The sequence below is a fragment of the Nematolebias whitei genome, chromosome 4 (genome assembly GCF_014905685.2).
Source record: "Nematolebias whitei isolate Nwh7 chromosome 4, NemWhi1, whole genome shotgun sequence".
Lineage (NCBI taxonomy): Eukaryota > Metazoa > Chordata > Actinopteri > Cyprinodontiformes > Rivulidae > Nematolebias > Nematolebias whitei.
The window spans coordinates 33,506,505-33,512,513 of record NC_056501.1 but is presented as its reverse complement, the minus strand read 5'-3'; the positions used below and the strand labels follow the sequence as shown (position 1 = coordinate 33,512,513).

Below are 6,009 nucleotides of genomic sequence, written 5' to 3'. Positions count from 1 at the left end.
ACATTTTAAGTAAAATTAGCAACTGAAGATCATACTTACCTTATTTATATTATTAATAGAGCCAGGGAGTAACCTCTGGATCTCTAAACAGCTGACCATTGATGTAAAGTTTGTCCACAGCCACTGTTGCTCTTCTGCCCTCGTTTATATTTTTCTTCCTAATCGGGAACAGAACGCGCCTTCTACTCAGAATCTCTGCAGGGAATTGATCGTTCATGCTGAAGTTCGTGTCACGCAGTTCCCTACCTCGGCTTTTAACTTGTTCTTTCTGTTTGTAATGTTCAAACTTAGCTACAATCGGCCGCGGCCGATTGCTTCCAGGCTTCTTACCTCCGAGGCGGTGGACCCGGTGAAAAGTTATGGAATTAACCGCGTCACTCGGCAACTTCAGCTGATTCTGGAAGAAGTCACGGACGGAGGCCTCAGGGTCTTCGTCCGCTCGCTCCGGTATTCCCGAAAAGACGAGGTTGTCCCGCATGCTCCGGGCTTGGATATCCAGGATCGATTCTTTTATTTTTTTATTATCCCCGGATAGCAGCGTCATCTCCTCGGTGAGTTGTTTTACCGTTCCTCTCAGCTCCTGATTTTCACTAGCAAGTGATGCTACCTGTTGTTGGCTGAATTCTAAAGACTCCCTGAGGCCTTGAAACTCTTTATGCAGCATCTCTACTAATGCTAGTCGGGCGTCCAAGCTAGTTAGCTTCTGGTCAATTGACTCCAATATCTCCTTTAAACCTGAATCGTCAGGAGACGGTGCCGTAACGCTGTCTGAGCTGCCCTGTCGATGCCGCTTAGCATTGGGGATGTTAGCTGAATTGCTAGCAGCACCGGATGTATCTTTAGGCTTACCCATGACTAAGCTGTCGAAACACTCGTCAACAAACAATTCCAGGCTCTCCAAAGTCTCCTCGTCCAGTTTGTTTGATCGAATGAAAAAAGTTTATTAGTAATATTTAGGACTTTCTTAATGATCTTATATTTAATTAAACAGTTTTTATTTAAATAAATACGGACTTACCAAAGTTTTATCATAATACTCACGCACAGTTTCTTCCTAGTTCTCAGCAACAGCTCATTGCACCGTCACACCCACTGCATTCTGTATTCCAACGGAAGCACTCTGGGCTTCAGACATCAGAGTTTTCCCCATCAGACATCAGAGTTTTCCCCTTCAGCCTTCAGAACTCTCAGACTCTAGAACTTCTTCAGAACCTCCATCACTCTGAGACTCTTGTACCCTCGGACTCTTGCAACTCTTTCACTCCCAGACTCTAACAGAACCGGGAAGTTGCCACATTTTAAATGAGTTGACTTCCGGGTCAATTTTAGAGCTTTTGATTGGTCGATGGACCAGGAAAAGGTGTGGTTTGTGATGTAAGATGTTGTCATAAGTCGAGGTCAGAGAATGAGATTGTTCAACAACTAACAGAAAGATAATTGCAGAAAAACCAGACTTCGTGGCGTCTCCCTCTTATTATCTTCTGAAAAAGTTTAAACATGACATTTTTCCTCGGTAAACATTTTAGTTGACCGAAACCGACCTTTAACATACTTACAAAACTTGGCTCATTTCAGACAGAAAATCAAGAAATGCATATTAACCTGATTTCTTCTTTGAATGAGGAATAAAAATCATTACTTACTGTTTATGTAAAATAAAAATGAGTAGTTCTTTTCAACCTGTAACATTGAGTGAACTAACACAATTTGATTATCAAACATTTGTAAAACAGTGATGATTATAGAGAATTGTCTTTTCTGCTTGATTAATTCAAGAAAGAAAGTCACCAGATGGCTCAAACTGTATTTCTGGATGAAGATCAATGAAATAACGGTCACTGTTCATCTGATCAAGATTCGAGGTCAGACCAGGTTCACTACACTAGCATTCCTTGAAGACTGTATTTGACCTGCCATATTAATCGCCACAGTTTGAAACAAACAGATCTTTCAGTATTTGAAGACAGTGCTCAGAGAATGTGATGGAGGTCACTCAGCTTCCACCACAGCGTTCCCTCAACATGTCAGCTGAGTTATAAACATCTTTGTGTTGGCTTAGATCATTTAAAACTGGGTTGACTCCAAATTAATCAATTGTAGATGCACATCCAGTGATAACTATCTATAAGTTTTCTTGAAATCTATGCAATCATTCATGAAATTTAGCTAACAGACAGACAGCGTTGACTCTGCCTGTTAATGCCAAAGGTTTAAGCAAAGCTCTTGCGCAATATGGGTGACTCAGTTAGCTCAGTTTCTATTAAAAAAATTTCAGTTTTAGCCATTTTTGCGCTTTCTAATGTGGGTTAGTTGTGGTGGCCATCTTGGAGCAAATCCTCCTGACAGACTCCAAAAAGTGAATTGCACATTTTTTTTTCCCATTCAACCTTTATTTATACAGGTTAATCCCATTGAGCCTCTGGGACTCATTTACAAGAGAGACCTGATTTTAACAAAAAGTGATGACAACAGTGGACAACAAAGACAACACAAAAGACAATCATAAAAGATGCATACAAGTTTTTTTTTTTTTTTTTACCAAATGAAAATAAAATGGCATTTAAAAGAAAGTTTAACAAAAAAAAAAAAAAACCCAGCTAGGTTGTATGGCGGTGTAGAAAACTAAGAACAGAAACATGTCTGCATTGGTTTCTGCCAGGAACTTAGCAGCTGTTTGAAGACATTTAGAGAACTGGAAGTAGCAGAAATGAAGATGTTGAGGTTCTCCTTAGGAGTGACAAGGCTGGATAAGATTAGGAATGAGATCCTCAGAGGTACAGCACAGGTTGAACAACTGGGAGATAAAGTTAGAGAGACCAGACTGAGATGGTTTGGACATGTCAAGAGGTGGGACAGTGGGTATATTGGTAGAAGGATGTTATAAATGCAGCTGCCAGGAAAAAGACAAAGAGGAGATATATGGATGCAGTTAGAGAGGACATGAAGGTAGCTGGAGTGAGGACAGAGGATGCAGAGGACAGAGTGAGGTGGAGGAGAATGACTCGCTGTGGCAACCCCTGAAGAGGGAAAAGCCGAAAGAAGAAGAAGAAGAAGAATGTCGAGAGCTTCAGGTCTTATTGCAAGATATTTCAGGAAACAGGAGGAGAGTAGTAGAAGGCCGTTTTGTCTAGTTCAGTCCTCACTGAGGGAACACTGCAGGTAATAATGTCCAAAGTGCACACGCTGTAGCTGCACTCACACAGAGACATGTAGGAGGAGATGTATGAATGCAGCAGACCAAGAAGTGATTAAAAATAAAAATGTACCAGTGAGAGAGTCTGTGTGAAGTTAATGATGCCCAGTTAACCAGTGAATTCAGGGTGCAGTGGTGGGTATGGTAGTTACAGCCAGTTATGAATCTTAGTGCACCATGATAGACAGTGTCCGACATCTGCAGAGTGCTTGTAGCGTTCATGTAAATAATGCTGCCATAGTCAATTGAGGGAAGGAAAGTCACAGATACAAGGTGTTTCCTAGCATTCAGAGTTAAACAAGATCTATTTCTGAAAAAGAAACCCAGTTTAACTTTCAGTTTCCTTACTAGTTTTCCACGTGAATCTTAAAAGAGAGATGCAAGTCGACCAAGATACCCAAATATTTGTAGGAATCGACAAACTCAATAGGAGCACCGTTAGAGGATAAAATCAAAAGAAGAACTGCTGGGACCAACTTCCTGTTTGAAAAAAAGCATCCCTTTGGTTTTGTTTGTGTTTAGGACAAGTTTGAGACAGAACAAATCTGACTGGATGATGTCAAAGGCTGATTGCAAAAGCTGGAAAACCTTATCAACTGTTTTAGCTCAACAATAAACAACTGTGTCATCAGCATAGAAATGTAAGGATGCATCAGGGATGCTCTGACCTACATTACCTATATAGATTGTGAAGAGGGTGCGTCCTAAGACTGAGCCTTGTGGTACACCATGGTTGACTGTTAAATAACTGGAGGAAGTACCATTATGTTTGTATGAATTGTACATCCAATCATTAGTTTCTGGGAGGTTTTATTTACATCAATTGATCAAGGTCCACAAAATTTACCAACATGACAGTCCAACGGCCACACAGATTGTTACATGATCGCGACAAGCATCATGTTTTAAATGTGACTCATGGAATAAAGTGAGCTGAAAGGTAATAAATCTTATTTTCGTTTAAAGAGACTTGATGTCCAGAAGTGACGCAGACGGTTACGGATTGTTGTAGTTCTTGAGTCCAGCTCTCTGCGTTACAGTGAAAGTATCGCACAAACTTGACATTTTTTCTCTGTTATCTGTGTTTCTGTTGGCCAGCATGACATCATCAGTTTCTGTTTTTAGTTGCTGCATGTCATGACCAGTGGCCTTTGGCTCCTGCCTGTCTGATTGTTTATGTTTGCATTTGTGTCTATCTCTACAGAGACTGATGGGAATTTTAAATGCTCTCCAAAGGTCATAAGCTGTATGAAACAGTTTATTTACTGAAGGTTTTTATGTCCACGTTCAGTAATTCAGGGAGGTCAGGTTAAGGGAGAAAAGATGTTTTACATAGCCTAATGTTTCACAAGAGTTCGAGAGGACACAAAGTGTGTGAAAACAACTGTGCATACCCAGCATGCCAGTGAAAGAACGTGTTTTACAGGGGATTTGGTTTTGAAAGCGTAACAATTAGTTTTTAGTGGCTCTGCAACATAAAACACGCTCCTGATTCTCCATACGCTGTAGGACTGAAACACCTGGGAGCTTTTCATTATCGACCTTCAAAATGTTGCAGCTTTCTATCTCGCCTTCCTCCTTTGCCCTCACTGTCAGCCTTCCTACAACTGTTAGTGACAGTCACGTGCAGACTGATGCTCAATGTACCGTGTTGCCCGCACATGTAAACACATTCAAGCTCGTAGCTTCAGTGGATGCGTGTCGGGCGAAGATTAAGTACATCCAAGAACTGAAGCGTAGGTGCACACATGCACAGGCCAACGCAGGGTGGAACTCGTGCTTACGCTGTTGATCAAAGGAGCTGTGATGCAATCAGTCTCGGAGCTTTGCACGCATCCCTCATCAACTCTCACCAGTGGCTTTAATGAAAACCCACTGGAGGGAATCTCTGCTATCCGCTTCTTCTTGCCCTCTCATCTTCGCTCCCTGCAGTTTTAGCTCGTCCTCCTCCTCATTCGTCTTCCACGCTGCGTCTCCCTCCCACCTCCCTCTGCCCCACTGGCTGGCGTGACTTCCTCTGAGACAACCTAAATATTTCCCATGGCTTATTTGACCACTGCCCCAGCACATAGGACACAGAATGCGAGGCTCGGTTAACTAATGCAAAGCCTGTTGGGTCAGAGGCCCGATGGAAGGTGCAGGTAATGTGATGCCTTTAGCTTGACGCCATAATAGCCCAATAAATAGTTCCATTTGCATCTGTATCCACTGGAGATGCAGCTGTTGCTTCATACACATCTTGACTTCATTTTCGCAACAAATGAACGCCTCTTCAAGTAGAGGTTCTCGAAGGGAGAGAGGGGAAAACGAGGGAGATAATTTAAAACAAAGAAACTTTCTGCCTTTTTGTCCCTGCATCGCTGGCTTATGTCCAAGTACAATCCAGCCCCTTGGTAGTGACGGAGCAGTAATTTCCCTGTTGTGCAATCACTAAGATACTCCTGTGGGCTTTAAGACCCCCCTCATGTAGGTTCTTCAAATCTGTTTCCTCTGCACACACATACACACACAGACGCACAAATTCAGAGGTATGATACAGTCCGGGGGGCTCAGCTGAGCAGAGCTCGCTTAGAGGCGCAGAGGAGCAGTTGTCAAGACTTTGACTTCAACCAAAAACCTCCAGAAAACCACACAACTTTCAGGATACTTTACTATTTCAGGTAAGAATATTTCTTTAAACAAGACAAAGATGATACAGTTGAGTATTGTTTACTCTGATTTGAGAGCTAGTATTTGAGTTGTATTAATATTTGTTTGTGTCTTTTAATTTTACATGCATAATTATAGATTAGATTTATATATATATATATATATAT

At 41.7% G+C, this 6,009-nt stretch overlaps 1 protein-coding gene across 1 annotated transcript in view; it reads left to right on the top strand.

Moving 5' to 3' along the window:
- Positions 1-5,736: 5,736 nt before the first annotated feature.
- The window catches only part of agtr2 (angiotensin II receptor, type 2), a 2,131-nt gene continuing 1,858 nt past the window's right edge, over positions 5,737-6,009 (top strand). Inside the window, exon 1 of the mRNA XM_037675989.1 lies at positions 5,737-5,853. The gene's annotated coding sequence lies outside the window, so the exon portion shown is untranslated. The remainder of the gene's footprint in view (positions 5,854-6,009) is intronic.